Source organism: Tachyglossus aculeatus, chromosome 3, assembly GCF_015852505.1.
Source record: "Tachyglossus aculeatus isolate mTacAcu1 chromosome 3, mTacAcu1.pri, whole genome shotgun sequence".
Classification (NCBI taxonomy): domain Eukaryota; kingdom Metazoa; phylum Chordata; class Mammalia; order Monotremata; family Tachyglossidae; genus Tachyglossus; species Tachyglossus aculeatus.
In genome coordinates, this window is record NC_052068.1 from 74,934,042 (window position 1) to 74,950,666 (window position 16,625).

Genomic DNA, 16,625 nt, shown 5'->3' on the forward strand with positions numbered 1-16,625 from the left:
ATAGAGTGGTTCATGCGTACTGAGTTGACTGATAAAGGGGTATGACCAGGATGATAGGGAGGTGAGGAAAGACTGCTTCATGGAGAAAGCGAATTTAAGAAGGGCTTTGCAGGAGGGATGGACATGAGTTATCAAAATTGGGGTGGGAGGAGAGGATGTTCTAAGGGCCGGTGTGGCTTGAGCAGTGGTTGGAATCGGGATAGTCTGTTGAGAGAGCGAAATAAACCTCAATTAGATTGTACGGTCAAACAATCAATCAATCGTATTAATTGAGCGCTTACTGTGTGCAGAGCACTGAACTAAGCGCTTGGAAAGTACAAGTTGGCAACACATAGAGACAGTCCCTACCCAACAGTGGGCTCACAGTCTAGAAGACAGTGGGCTCACAGTCTAGAAGACCTTGAGGGCAGGAGCATTGCTACTAATTCAGTTGTACTCTCCTAAACACTCAGTAATAATAATTACATTAATGGCATTTATTAAGCGCTTACTGCATGCAAAGCACTGTTCTAAGCACTGGGGAGGTTACAAGGTGATCAGGTTGTCCCACGGGGGACTCACAGTCAATCCCCATTTTACAGATACGGTAACTGAGGCACAGAGAAGTTAAGTGACTTGCCCAAAGTCACACAGCTGACAATTGGTGGAGCAGGATTTGAACCCTTGACTATGGACTCCAAAGTCTGTGCTCTTTTCCACTGAGCCACGCTGCTTCTCTAAGCAGTACACTCCCAGACCCAGGGTAAGCACTCAGTAAGTACTACTGATTACTTACTATGTGACAAGCACCCTTCTAACCACCGAGGTAGCGACAGAACAATCAGATTTGAAACAGCCCCGTCTCACGTAATGCTCACAGTTTAAGTTGGAAGGAGAAGAGGCACTGAATTCCCATTTTACAGGTGAGGAATCTGAGGCACGGAGGAATTATGAGACTTGTCCAAGGCCACAAAGCGGGCAACTAATTGATTGATTGATATGTTTTGGTGGAGTGAAGAGTTCAAGTGAGGTATAGCCGGAGGAGAAGTCAGCTAGGCAAGTCACTATGCCTCAGTTACCTCATCTGTAAAATGGGGATTGACCGTGAACCCGCCGTGGGACAACCTGATCACCTTGTAACCTCCCCAGCGCTTAGAACAGTGCTTTGCACATAGTAAGCACCTAATAAATGCCATTATTATTATTATTACTTCATATAGTTTGTTCTACTGCAACACAGTAGGGCAGGAGGCTGGGGTGATCTGGAGGGAGAGTGGGCTGAGCAATCTGCAAGGTGGGGGACTGGGGCAATCACCGGGGCTTGGCCGATCTGGGTGGGGAGGAGTCTCAGACGTGCCCCAGACTCATAGTCCCTAAAGGCAGGATTCACCACTGCTAAATCTGGAGGCAGAGTAACTGCTTTTTGAATCAGTGTAGGCAAATAACTTGATTTCTGTTACTTAAGAAACGCCTTGTGGCTACTGTCTTCCCTCAACCAAGAAATCTGCTGTAATGAGCCATCTCGCTCAGTCATTCTATAAAAGCAAGAGGCTTTGCTCTCTAAAGTCCTGGAAACTGAAAGAGATGAGCACTGATGATTGTTTTCCGTTTTATTCATGCTTATAATTAATCCAGTTTTGATTCTTGCCCGAAGATAAAACAGAGGGATGCCAATCCAAAGGTAGAGCAATATTAATTTCAAGAGAGGTTGAGGGTTCTGGTTTGGACTCAAAGTCCACTTTCCTGTCACTTCTGCGCCAACTTTGCTGGCCAGCACCACGCACCAAATGGGTCTTCCAGAAATGTTTTGAAATTCTGTACACATTTATTACTCTATTTATTTATTTTACTTGTACATATCTATTCTATTTATTTTATTTTGTTAGTATGTTTGGTTTTGTCTCCCCCTTTTAGACTGTGAGCCCACTGTTGGGTAGGGACTGTCTCTATATGTTGCCAGTTTGTACTTCCCAAGCGCTTAGTACAGTGCTCTGTACACAGTAAGCGCTCAATAAATACGATTGATGATGATGAAATGGCTGAATAATAATAATAATAATAATAATGGCATTTATTAAATGCTTACTATGTGCAAATCACTGTTCTAAGTGATGGGGAGGTTACAAGGTGATCAGGTTGTCCCACGGGGGGCTCACAGGCTTAACCCCCATTTTACAGATGAGAGAATTGAGGCCCAAAGAAGTGAAGTGACTTGCCTAAAGTCACACAGCTGACAGTTGGCAGAGCCGGGGTTCGAACCCATGACCTCTGACTCCAAAGCCCGGGCTCTTTCCACTGAGCCGCACTGCTTCTCCAATGATAATGATGCTTTTAAACTGTGTGCCCTTTTAGACTGTGAGCCCACTGTTGGGTAGGGACTGTCTCTATGTGTTGCCAATTTGTACTTCCCAAGCGCTTAGTACAGTGTTCTGCACATAGTAAGCGCTCAATAAATACGATTGATGATGATGATGATGCTACCTTGTAGACCTCAGTTTAGGGATTATGTGAGATGGAGCAGGAGCTCAGGAGCGGAGAAGACCTGGGATTATGAGAAGCAGCGTGGCTCAGTGGAAAGAGCGTGGGTTTTGGAGTCAGAGGTCATGGGTTCAAATCCCAACTCCACCAATTATCAGCTGTGTGACTTTTGACAAGTCACTTAACTTCTCTGTGCCTCAGTTACCTCATCTATAAAATGGGGATTAAGACTGTGAGCCCCCCGTGGGACAACCTGACCACCTTGTAACCTCCCCAGCATAGAACAGTGCTTTGCACATAGTAAGCGCTTAATACATACCATCAGTATTATTATTTAATCCTGTCTCTGATACTTGCCTGCTGTGTGACCTTGGACAAGTCACTTAATTTCTGTGTGTCTCAGTTTCCTCATCGGCTAAATGGGTCTCAATTCCTGTTCTCCCTACCAACTCTGTTAACGATAATAATAATGATGGTATTTGTTGTGTGCTTACCATGTGCCAAGCACTGTTCTAGGCGCTGGGGGAGATACAAGGTTATCAGGTTGTCGCACATGGGACTCACAGTCTTAATCCCCGTTTTGCAGGTGAGGTAACTGAGGCCCAGAGAAGTGAAGTGACTTGCCCAAAGTCACACAGCTGACAGTTGGTGGAGCCGGGATTGAAACCCATGACCTCTGACTCCAAAGCCCGGGCTCTTTCCGCTAAGCCACGCCGCTTCTTACTGTTGTTCTCTTCCAAGCGCTTAATACAGTGCTCTGCACACCAGAAGCACTCTATAAATATTATTGACTATAAATATTGTTGATTGATTGATTCCCCCTTCGCTTTAGAATGTGAGCCTCGTATGGAACAATCAGTCAGTGGTATTTATTGAGTGCTTACTATTCATTCATTCATCCAATCGTATTTATTGAGCGCTTACTGTTTGCAGAGCACTGTTCTAAGCACTTGGACAGTATAATTCAGCAACAAATGGAGATAAATACAGAGCACTGTATTAAGGGCTTGGGAAAACACAGTGCAACGGCCACATTTCCTGTCTATAGTGAATTTACAGTCTAAGGAGACAGTGTCCAACTTGATGGTCTTGTAATTACCCCATCACTTCATACAGTGCTTGGCACATAGTCAGAGCTTAACAAATACTACAGTTTTTATTATCTGTTGACTTTAATTCATATGATTTGCCTGGTTGGTGCTTGTTGCCCCTGTCCTCCCTAGAGTAAGAAAAAAGCATCCGTTTCAGTGCCAGAAAATAACCCTCATCTCCAGATGTTTTTAACCTTTAGAAGGTCTGAACCTGGATACAATAATGGGTAATGGCGGCTTGCTTTTTTTAAAAAAATAAATTTCTTTAAGACCCTTTCAGTGTCTCCAAACCCCTGGGTATTTTGAGTCAGAGTATTCTGCCAGATTAAGGAGCTCCTGAAGCCCTAAACTGCTTTATCACATTTACACATAAAGAACTGTTTTCCCCGTTTCAGATTTCCAAGATCATAATCATCTTCTGTTTTAATTAAGGCAGTGTGTTATTTCACCTACTTAAGGGCATATAATAGCCTCAAATGCTTAATCAAGCCGCTTTTCATAAAGCTCCTTTCTTGGGATTTGGGGGGTCAGGGCAGGGGTAAACTTTGAAGAATGTACTTGCTAAGGCAATCAACTGGGTATTACAACTTTTTTAATAAACAACTCCTTGGGATTTAGGGATGGCTCCTCACTCGTTGCAGGGAGACCATAATAATAATAATAATAATAATAACAATAATGATGGTATTTGTTAAGTGCTTACTATGTGCCAAGCACTGTTCTAAGCACTGGGGAGGATACAAGGTGATCAGGTTGTCCCACGGGGGGCTCACAGTCTAAATCCCCATTTTACAGATGAGGTAACTGAGGCACAGAGAAGGTAAGTAACTTGCCCAAGGTCACATAGCAGACAAGTGGCGGAGCCAGTATTAGAACCTAGTTCTTCTGATTCCCACGCCCGTGCTTTATCCACTAGGTCAAGCTGTTTCTCTAATTGCACCTATTTAGGGCTTTTTGATTGCATCACTCACATAATAATAATAATAATAATGGCATTTATTAAGTGCTTACTATGTGCAAAGCACTGTTCTAAGCGCTGGGAAGGTTACAAGGTGATCAGGTTGTCCCACAGCGGAGTTCACAGTCTTAACCCCCATTTTACAGATGAGGCAACTGAGGCCCAGAGAAGTTAAGCGACTTGCCCAAAGTCACACAGCCGGCACTTGGCGGAGCCGGGATTTGAACCCATGACCTCTGACTCCAAAGCCCGTGTTCTTTTCCACTGAGCCATGCTGCTTCTCACATGCTCCTCTCTCTCTCTAACCCTTCTCACTTCAGTCTGACTCCGGCTCTGTTACCGCCCTTACAATCCCAGCTCTACCATTTGTCTGCTGTGTGACCTTGGGCAAGTAACTTCTCTGCACCTCAGTTACCTCACCTATTAAATATAATAATATTAATAATGGTATTTGTTAAGTGCTTACTATGTGCGAAGCACTGTTCTAAGCGCTGGGGGGATGCAAGGTGATCAGGTTGTCCCACGTGGGGCTTACAGTCTTAATCCCCATTTTACAGATGAGGGAACTGAGGCACAGAGAAGTTAAGTGGCTTCTCCAAGGTCACGCAGCTGACAAGTGGTGGAGCAGGATTCGAACCCATGACCTTTGGCTCCCAAGCCCTGGCTCTTTCCACTGAGCCACGCTGCTTCTCTGGAGATTAAGACTGTTAATCCATGTGGGACAGGGATTGTGCCCCACCCGATTTGCTTGTATCCACCCCACTGTTTAGTACAGTGCTTGGCACATAGCAAGCATTTAACAAATGTTATTATTATCATTACTACAAATCCTCCCCAGTCTCAGGGTCGCACCTGGAGAGTTTCCAGTCCTTGACCATATATGTTTGTACATATTTATTACTCTATTTATTTTTTTTACTTGTACCTATCTATTCTATTTATTTTATTTTGTTAGTATGTTTGGTTTTGTTCTCCATCTCCCCCTTCTAGACTGTGAGCCCACTGTTGGGTAGGGACTGTCTCTATATGTTGCCAGCTTGTACTTCCCAAGCGCTTAGTACAGGGCTCTGCACACAGTAAGCGCTCAATAAATACAATTGATTGATTGATTGATGGATTGATTGACCAGTCTCAGCTACGGGAGGGAGAGTCAAGCAGAGGCCTACCCATTCCATTCCTAGCTTGGGCTGCTCGCTAACGAGTGGAAGGCGATCAGCTACAAGTCAAAACTCACCCTTGCTGGGCAGCAATGGCACGGGAGAGAGTGGAGGGTGGAGACTCGAGTTTACTGTGCGGAAAGAGGCGATGGTAAATGATTTCTGTATTTTTACCAAGAAAACTCTATGGATGCACTACCAGAACGATCGCAGATGGAGAGCAGTACAGAATGAACGAATGAATGAATGAATGAATGAATTCTGGGACTTTTTTTATAGTAAGTGCCACATTAATAGTGTTTTGTTTTTCTTTGAGTTAGAATTAAGATTAATTCAGATTTTTCCCTGCCCGTAAATGAAGATCCATATTTCATTTCTGGTAAAGATGGCAAGGACTTACCGCAGAAATCCAACAAATTAGCATAAACTTATGGTTGCTTTTACCCAGAAGACCATTGTCATTCTTTCATTCATTCAATCGTATTTATTGAGTGCTTACTGTGTGCAGATCACTGTACCAAGCGCTTGGGAAGTCCAAGTTGGCAACATATAAAGACAGTCCCTACCCAACAGCGGGCTCACAGTCTAGAAGATGTAAATCTCACCTTGTCCATATTCTAGAGAGATGTATTTTTAAACACTGACTGCCCAATATTTGTAACTATTGGGATTTATTTTTAATATGTAATCCAGGAAAATCCATGCCTTTTTCCCATTAAACGTAGTAGACTAGGGATTGTTCCATTCGTGGACTTTGCACATTCATAAATTCAACTTACATGTAGGGCTCGGAAGTGACGTAGGTATACATCATCTCCAACTTCTAGACTGTGAGCCCAGTGTTGGGTAGGGACCGTCTCTATATGTTGCCGACTTGTACTTCCCAAGCGCTTAGTACGGTGCTTTGCACACAGTAGGCGCTCAATAAATATGATTGAATAAATGAATGAATGAATGTGTTCGTTGTGTTTCTATAGGTCAGAAACGACAGCATAAGACAAGAATAGACAAACCCTCCAGTTACTTCCTTATGATAGCAGGCCAGGACTGGTTATCTCCTTACCTTTTTCCAACCTCTTCCTGCTGGATTTCATTAGGAGAAAAGGGTCCTAATTAAATCCACCTTGAGGGGACAACAGGCTCCTTCTGCCCTTCCCTTCTGCCCCATTTGAGCTGCCACCACAGACGTGTGACTCCCACCCACCGTTGTCACATGCGATAGTGTCAGAGGAAGGCAGACCAGTACAGGTCATGGTGATGGCAGGATCGTCGCTGGAGCTGCACGGCCTAGTGGAAAGAGGATGGGTTTGGGAGTCGGAGGACCTGGGTTCTAATCCCGCCTCTGCCACCCGTCTGCCGTGTGACCTTGAGCAAGTCACTCCACTTCTCTGTAGCTCAGTTACGTCATCCGTAGAATGGTGATTAAGACTGTGAGCCCTATGTGGGGCAGGGACTGTATTTCCCTCCTCACCCCCCTGCTCCTCCCAATTATCTTTTATCCAGTGCTTGGCACAGTGTTTAGTAAATGCTTAATAAATACCATAGAAAAGTCACTTAACTTCTCTGTGCCTCAAATTCCTTATCTGTAAAATGGGGATTTAATACCTGTTCTCCCTCCTACTCAGACTGTGAGCCCCATGTGGGACCTGATTTTCCTGTATCTATCCCAGTGATTAATACACTGCTTGGCACATAGCAAGCATCTAAAAAATACTATTTTATATAATATATAAATTATTATGTTATTATATATATATTATTTGTTATTATTATATATTATATGTTATTATATATTATATTTATATAATTATTATGTTACAGCACATCGGATTCTCAGGAGTCTTTACTCTGGGAGCAAGGGCAGGGTTGGTGAAGTGGTGCATTATTTTCCCTTAGTAATTATAAAATAACCTTCCCTGTGGTATTTGTTGAGTGCTTACTGTGTGCTAAGGGTTGTACTAAGCACTGGGGTAGATAGATGATAATAAGCACACGTGCCAACACATGTGGGGCTGCGGTGAGTATTACGGTGCTTAAGGGGTACCCAGAAAAGTTCGGAGTCAATGCAGAGGAAAGGGAGGGTAGGGAAAATGAAGATTTATTCAGCTAAGGTCTCTTGGAGGAGGTGTGATAATCGGAAGGTTTTGAAGGTGGGGAGAGTGAAGGACTATCTCTGAACTGGTCGGTGTACCCCTTAAGAACTTTAATGCTCTCCCACAGCCCCACAATACTTCTGTAAATATGAGCAAATTAAACCCAAGTGGTCTTTAGAAGGCCAAATAACTCGACTTAGCATATTCTGGACACATAATCAGGAGGACCAATTCTCTGGTGAAGACACTAATGCTACAAAAAATGCAGGGAAAATGTGGAAGAGGCAGATCAGCAGTTAGATGGAGAGAGACCGTAACAGAAGAACCATTAGAAAGGTTGCAGATTATGGCAGAGGACACGGGGCTCTGGAGAAAGTATATCCATGGAGTTGCTATGAATTGGAAATGACTTGACAGCACTTAATAATAGTAATACTGTCTATTTTAATGTCTGACTGCCCCTGTAAATGGTTAGCTCCTTGTGGGTAGGGATCATGTCTCTCTTGTATTTTGCCAAGCACTTAGTACAGTGTTCAGCACAGAGAATAATACCACTGATTGATTGATGATCTTCTGACCCTTACTGTCAATTTCTTCTAAATTTCCTTTCACCACCATTGCCAAAAATAATATTCTTGACTTTTAATGGGATAATAATAATGATGGCATTTGTTGAGCGCTTACTATAATAATAATAATGATGATGGCATTTATTAAGCGCTTACTATATGCAAAGCACTGTTCTAAGCGCCAGCTTGTAAGTTCCAAGGGTCTTTAATTATAAAGTATTTTAATGTCTTGCTACATAGGCCATATTAACAGTCTTCGGGTGGTGATAGAGGCTTTGAATAGAACCATTGTCACCCACAGTAGGAAAACAAAAAAAATTGGTTACATAAGAAATGGTCCATCTTCTTCTGATTTTATCATCTGTTTAAATGAGCTCTTTCCTCTTCCAGCTAATCAACCGATCCCCGTTCATGGAGGATAACGTTAAGGATGCTACAAAAGTTAGCCCTGAAGGTAAGATGTGCTGTCGTGCTTAACCCATTTCGTATTAGAGATAAAATTTACTTCTCCTCCTGGGATGTCAAAGGGCAACATTATATGGTTGAATCAGTCGAATTTCGGGCTCCTCCTGGTTCAGTAAATCGATCGATCAGAAGTATTTATTGAGTGCCTACTTTGTTTAGCGCATCATGCTAAAGGCTTGGGAGAGTGTAATCCGATAGAATAGATTCACGTGATCCCTGCTCATAAGGAACTGACAGACCTGAGAAACAGCAGGGCCCAGTGCAACGAACAAGGTCCTGGAAGTCAAAGGCACTGGGTTCTAATTCCAGCTTTGCCATTTGCCTGCTATGTGACTTGGGCGAGTCACTTAACTTTTCTGTGCCTCAGTTTCCTCATCTGTAAAATGGGGTATAAGGCTATGAGCCCCTTGTGGGACATGAACTGTATTCAACTTGATTATCTTGTATCTACCCCAACTCTTAGGACAGTGCCTGTCACATAGAAAGCACTTAATGAATACCATTAAAAAAACCCCAACAACAAAAGAAAAAAACCAAAGCTCAGGGTCCACAGTCACAACCATTTTCACTATCAACCTAGTAACCAGGACTCAGTGGGTTCATAAATCATGGTCTACTAGGGTGAATGGAAAGAACACAAGCCTGGGAGTCAAAAGGTTGTGGGTTCTAATCCTGCCTCTGCCATTTAATAATAATAATAATAATAATAATAATGGCATTTCTAAGAGTTTACTATTTGCAAAGCACTGTTCTAGGCGCTGGGGAGGATACAAGGTGATCAGGCTGTCCCACGTGGGGCTCACAGTTTTAATCCCCATTTTACAGATGAGGGAACTGAGGCACAGAGAAGTTAAGTGACTTGCCCAAAGTCACACAGCTGACAAGCGGCGGGGCCGGGATTAGAACCCATGACCTCTGACTCCCAAGCCCAGGCTCTTTCCACTGAGCTACGCTGCTTACATTTGTCTGCTGTGTGACCTTGGGCAAGTCACTTTACTTCTCTGTGCTTCAGTTTCCTCATCTGCAAAATGGGGACTGAGACTGTGAACCCCACGTGGGACAACTTGATCACCTTGCATCCCCCCACAGCGCTTAGAACAGTGCTCTGCACATAGTAAGTGTTTAACAAATGCCATCCTTATTATTAAAATAAAAAGAGTAATAAATCTGTACAAACATACATACAAGTGCTGTGGGGAGGGGTAGGTGGAAGGGAGGGGAGATGGGGATTATTTAATTAATAATTATTTATGTCCAACCTGACTTGATTGTATCTACCCCAGAGTTTAGTACAGTGCCTGGCACATTGTAAACACTTAAAAAATGCCATAATTATTATTAACACAAAATTAAGGTTCCACTCCCTCAAAATGTTTGGACGGGACTTGAAAGGAGGATACATAGAAATGGGAAAAGTGTGTGCAAGACGTAATCCCAAACCTTGCAATCGTTTGTGTATTTGGATTTCTGGTTGGCAGCCTAACCCAGCCTCTAACACAACAAAATAATTACAGTTCATCAGGTATCAGAATCGAAATGCAACAACTGCCTCCCCCCCATGAAATCAGGATCTTTTAAGTGGCTGTTTGCATGCAGGGTTCTGTATACCGAGCATCTTCACTCAGAAGAGTTCAGTAGAACTGAAGGACACAGCCTCTGACCTCAGACATGGATAAACGAACACATTACCTATCATAACAATAATAATAAATGCCATTATTATTATTATAACACACCAGAGTAGCATTTTGATGCTACTGTTGCTTCTTCCTCCCCTCTCTCTACCCTAACCCTCTAGGCAGAAATATTCCCCCTGCTTGTAAAGGTAAGACCTTTTATCAGGAAGCAGTTTTAAATATTTTAAGGTTTAATAATAACTGTGATATTTGTTAAGTGCTTGCTATGTGCCAAGCACTAGGATAGGTACATGATAATCAGATCAGACACAGTCCCTGCTTCACAGGGGGCTCCTAGTCAAGTAGGAGGGAGAACGGGTATTTAATCCCCATTTTTCAGACAAGGAATAAATTAATGGTATTCATTGAGTGATCACTGTGGACAGAACACTGTACTAAACGCTTGGGAGAGTGCAATGCCACAATTCCTGAAACTGAAGCACGGAGAAGTTCAAGGGCTCGCCCATGGTCCAATAGCAGCAAATAGCTGAGCAGGATTAGAACCCAAGCCTTCTGACTCTCAGCCCCGTGCTGTAGCCGTTAGGCCACACTGCTTCTCGGCCACAGCAGTAATTTCACAACTTAAGGGAAAACAGCTTCTTGGTGAAATGCTGCAGTTTGGTAGCAAAGAGACACTGCTTAAAAACCACAAATAAAGCAGTGTTTCCAACTATTCATTCAGTAGTATTTATTGAGTGCTTACTGTGTGCAGAGCACTGTACTAAGCGCTTGGGAAGTACAAGTTGGCAACATCTAGAGACGGTCCGTACCCAACAGTGGGCTCACAGTCTAGAAGGGGGAGACAGACAACAAAACGAAACATATTAACAAAATAAAATAAATAAAAGAGTAAATATGTACAAGTAAATAGAGTGATAAATCTGAAACTAAAGAAGATTTTCAGATGGCCATGGAGCTTGAAATCTGGCCTTAAGATACCTTATGAGCATACGCAGCTACATGAATACATGGGAAGTACATGAATTTGTACTTCCCAAGTGCTTAGTACAGTGCTCTGCACATAGTAAGCGCTCAATAAATACAATTGATGATGATGAAAGTTTGATGACCCCAAGGTATTGTTGCCTTTATATTTTATCAAAAAAGTAAATGCTTACATTTTCCAGCCCAGTAATGTCTCTTGAAATCTTAGTTCCGGTCGGGTTCACTACCTTCTGATCTGATTTTATTGTGTCTATCCCAGCGCTTAGTACAGTGCTTGGAACACAGAGCTTATCAGACACCTCTATTACAACAAAGCTCACTCACTGGGCTTCTGTAACGCCAACCTACTCACTGTGCAGACCTCTAACCTCCTTCCCCACTCTGGCCTGCACTTTGTACCCTTCGAACATTTGATATTTAACCCACCCTCAGCCCCATCACACTTCTATATTTATCTGTAATTTATTAATATATATTAATGCCTGTCCCCCTCTAGACTGTTAGCTCATGGTGAGCTGGGAACTTGCCTACCAACTCTATTGTATTGCATTCTCCCAATTGGTTAACAGAGTGCTCTGCACCCGGCAAGTACTCAATAAATACCATCGATTGACTGACTGATTGGAAATTCCTCCCACTTCATATACGGCAGGCCACCACCTTCAAAGCTTTATTAAAAATCACATCTCCTCCAAGAGGCCTTCCCTGACTCAGCCTTCTTTTCCCCTACTCCCTCTCCCTTCTGCATCACCCTTGCACAAGGATTTCTACCCTTATTCACTCCGCCCTCAGCCCCACCGCACTTATGTGCGTATTTATAATTTATTTCAATGTCTGTCTCTCCATCTGGATTGTAAGCCCATTGTGGTCGGGGAACATGTCTACTAACTCTGTTGTATTGCCCTCTCCCAAGCAATTAGTACAATGACCAGTGCACAATAAGCACTCACGATAAATAAGATTATTCCTTCTGAATCTCTTGTCCTAATGTTATCTGTACTGAATAATGGCTCCATTTAATCCGTAGAGAGAAGGAAGCTACTCCATGGACAACACATTGTGGGTATTGTTGAAAACATTCATTTTCTTTGAAATATGCTTAGACTTCTCAGTAGATATATTCTAGATAAATGTTAATATATTGAAACCAGAGAATATTTTAGTGTTTGCCTAAAGTTGGTTAACTCTGTTCCACCACAGGCCATTCTCCAGAGGAAGGGTTTTTGAGTTGATTTAAATCCAAGCCTAGCCCAAACTATGTGACCCAATGAACATGCCCATGCCGTCCTTTATCTGTAACTCATTCTTTTGAAAACACCAAACTAGATCAATAGTTTCATGAAATTATGACCCATTTTTCCGCCCAAAAAGAAATCCAAAGGTGGTCTCTCGGGTGCATGAATACTTCCAAAGGGGAATAGATATGTTTTGAATTTTCTCCATGATGCAGAATCTAAGTAACACCATGAAAAGAGACAGCCTCTAGTTATAGGACATTAGGCATTATCCAGAATCCTGAGTTAGACAGGTAGGTTATACCTGCAAGCAGGCTAGACCATAGGCTCACTGTGGGCAGGGAACAAGTCTACCAACTTTGTTATCTTGTGCACTCCTAAGCTCTTAGTGCAGTGTCCTGCACACAGTCAGCGCTCGATAATTACGACTGATTGATTGTTAGGCGCAAAAGGCAGGATTCGAAACAGATATAATTAATGTAATAGGTGGCTGGCGTTATTGTAGGGGTGGAGGACAACTTTAAGTGACTCTGCAAAAGTGAAAAGTGGGGCTGAATGGAGGCGATTCAAGATGTGACTTCTATAGACCTAAAGGAAGACACGGGACATCGAAAGGCATTGGAGAGACTGCACAGCCAGTCTGTGAGGGGTGAAATGTCGCGAATATCGAGGCAGTGAAAGACGAGGACTGTGAGCCCACTGTTGGGTAGGGACCGTCTCTATATGTTGATAACTTGTACTTCCCAAGCGCTTAGTACAGTGCTCTGCACACAGTAAGCGCTCAATAAATACGATTGATTGATTGAGGACGATTTCCATCCTATAGCTGCCCATCCATCCTCCCATTTCCCAGGATTTCCTTTGCTCTGAATAGCACAAGCGCTCGAACGGCAAACACCATGTCCCAGAGAGTCGCTGCCCCGACGTTAATCCTATGCGACTCATAACCGTATCCGACTCGAGGATTTGACCGGTGAGGCCCAGCCACCTCCACTCTGAGATCTCTCCTCGTCCTCAGAAGAAGTGTTTCACTGAAATGGCCATTTCATCTAGTTGTCACAAAGTAAATGACAACTAATAGAAAATAGCCCCCTGGGTATTTCAAATGAGCTCGAGATGGCATCAGTAATGGAATTTTGAGGAGTGGGTGATTCTGTTTTTTAATAAAGTTATCAGACCTCAGAATATAGAGGGCTGTTAGAATTGCTCATTATTGCCATAGAGACCAGGGCATAGTACTTGACCACATTCGCTAATTAAACAAGGCTTCTGTTGTCAGCAGCAAAATGACCTCTCCACACAGAGTGGTATTTTTTTATTTTCTCCCTACTGCAGGGGATCATTAATACCTATATCCTTCTTAAGTGCTGTGTTTTCACAGGGCACTTTAGACCACTGAATGATCTTGTTAGACCATCAACAACGGAGTGTGTATTTTACAGCTCTCCCCTCCTCCCACTGCAAAATAAAAGCCAGGAAATGAAGTGATAAAATTTGGACCCCCAAGTCTGAGGGAAATAGATTACAGAAAATAGATTAAAGAAAAAAATTCATGAGGATATTTTGAAAGGGAGACGAGTTTAATAAACTCTTGGTTATTCAGCTTAAAATGACTGACAAGGGAAGCAGCATGGCCTAGTGGAAAGAGACAGTCCTGGGAGTCAAAGGACCTGAGTTCTAATCCCAGCTCTGCCAAATGCTTGCTGTGTGACCTTGGGCAAGTCACTTAACTTCTCAATGCCTAGTTCCTCATCCATAAAATGGGGTTTAAGACTATGAGCCCCATGTGGAACAGGGACTATCACAACCTGATTATCTTATATCAGTGCCTGGCACAGAGTAAGCGCTTAACAAATTCCCCAATTAAATGCATGCTGTGTGACCTTGGGGAATTCATTTGATTTCTCTCTGCCTCAGTTCTCCTGTTCTCCCTCCTGTTTAGACTGTGAGCCCCATGTGGAACAGGGACTATGTCCAACCTAATTAACTTGTATCTACCCCAGAGCTTAGAACAGCATTTGACACATAGTAAGCACTTAACAAATACCGTAAAAATGTCTGGCGCATTTAACTCGGGTAACTGCGAAAGCATGGATAATCAAAAGGCCCAGCTAATCAAAAACATGACTACGAGTCAGGCTTGGGCCCCACCCAATTCAGTAAAGGTTACATATGCTGAATGTAGTTTCAAGACACTGGGGTTTTAGCATTTTCGGGCACAGGTCTGTTGATTTAGCCTGCAGAGAAATAATGTGATTTCAGTAATTTGAAACAAAACTTTTCCGAGTAATCCACAGCACCACAGTCTTCTTAGCAAGAGTTTACTGAAGGCGCAAGAAAGAATGTGAAATCTTCCCCAGGTGACCAAACAGGTCGATGTACTCCTCTTAGCGCCCTAACTAGAAGTCCCTGCCAGGATTTCAATGGGCAAGACTTCATCCGGCTCTGCCAATTGTCAGCTGTGTGACTTTGGGCAAGTCACTTGACTTCTCTGTGCCTCAGTTAACCACATCTGTAAAAGAAGGATTAAGACTGTGAGCCCAACATGGGACAACCTGATCACCTTGTATCCACCCCAGCTCTTAGAACAGGGCTTTGCACATAGTAAACGCTTAACAAATGCCATTATTATTATTATTATTATCCGACATATATTTAGGTTCGCTTTCAAAAAAAATCTCAAATTTTTATAACAACGTGATTTTCAATAAACTAAAAGGGGATTTGTACCCAGTCTTTGCTTTGTGAATCCCCTGAAATCCACTTGTTTGAAGTAACACAGAGGTCTTGAGAGGTTACTCTTCCTCAATGCTTCCAAAGGCAAAAATCAAATAATCCATGTAATTACCGAGCATCTACTGGGTGGGAAGGAGCAGGATCTAGCGGATAGAGTCAGAAGAACCTGGGTTCTAATCCCGGCTCCCTGACTTGTCTTCTACGTGGCCTTAGACAAGTCATTCCATTTCCCTGTGCATCAGTTCCCTCATCTACAAAATAGGGATTGAGAATTTTAGGTTCGCTTCCAAAAAAAAAATCTCAAATTTTATATCAACTTGATTTTCAATAAACTAAAAGGGGATTTTTACCCAGTCTTTGCTTTGTGAATCCCCTGGAATCCACTTGTTTGAAGCAACGCAGGGGTCCTGAGAGGTTCCTCAATGCTTCCAAAGGCTAAAGTCAACTAATCCAAGTAATTACCAAGCATCTACTGGGTGGGAAGCAGCAGGATCTAGTGGATAGAGTCAGAAGGACCTGGGTTCTAATCCGGACTACCCCACTTGTCTGCTCTGTGACCTTAGGCAAGTCATTCCGATTCCATGTGCTTCAGTTCCCTCATCTACAAAATAGGGTTTAAGAATGTGGGGCATGGACTGTGACCAATCTGATTAGCTTGTAACTACACCAGCGCTTAGTACAGTACCTGGCACATAGTGAGCACTTAAACGCCATTAAAAAAATGCCCTGGGCTGAGCTTTTGAGAATAAAACCGAAGCAAGATATACCTCTCAGACCTCAAATCGCACTATCTCCCAGCAAGAAACTCCCTCCCTTAAAAAATCCATCTAACCACAGAATTCCCTATATTTAATGCCCTCCTAAAATCCCACCTATTTCAAGCCTTCCCTGACTAGACCACAGCAACCCAAATCACATAAACCCACTAACAATCTCTAGCACTCACACAAACCCATCCTGAACAATTTTTGGATTCAGGCTAGGCAACTATACATTCAGTTTCTCCCTTTGATTACTCTACTTGTAAACCTTTTTTCCCCATTAGAATGTAAGCCCTTTGTTGCCAGGGAAAGTATCTCATGTTTATTTTGAACTTCCCAAACACTTAGTATGGTGCATCACATCCAGTGGGAGTTGAATAAGTCCTGTTATGACTATTACTACTCTCATCACCACTACCCCTACCATTATTAATAATAATAATAATAATAATAATAATAATAAAGGTATTTGTTCAGCATTT

At 42.7% G+C, this 16,625-nt stretch overlaps 1 protein-coding gene across 3 annotated transcripts in view; it reads left to right on the top strand.

Annotated features, from left to right (window-relative positions):
• The window catches only part of PRLR (prolactin receptor), a 214,370-nt gene that overhangs the window by 164,278 nt on the left and 33,467 nt on the right, over positions 1–16,625 (top strand). Inside the window, exons 2-3 of one of the 3 annotated variants that reach the window (XM_038743845.1) lie at positions 8,716–8,779; positions 12,439–12,474. The gene's annotated coding sequence lies outside the window, so the exon portion shown is untranslated. The remainder of the gene's footprint in view (positions 1–8,715; positions 8,780–12,438; positions 12,475–16,625) is intronic. The other 2 variants (XM_038743844.1, XM_038743843.1) reach the window with 2 other exon arrangements.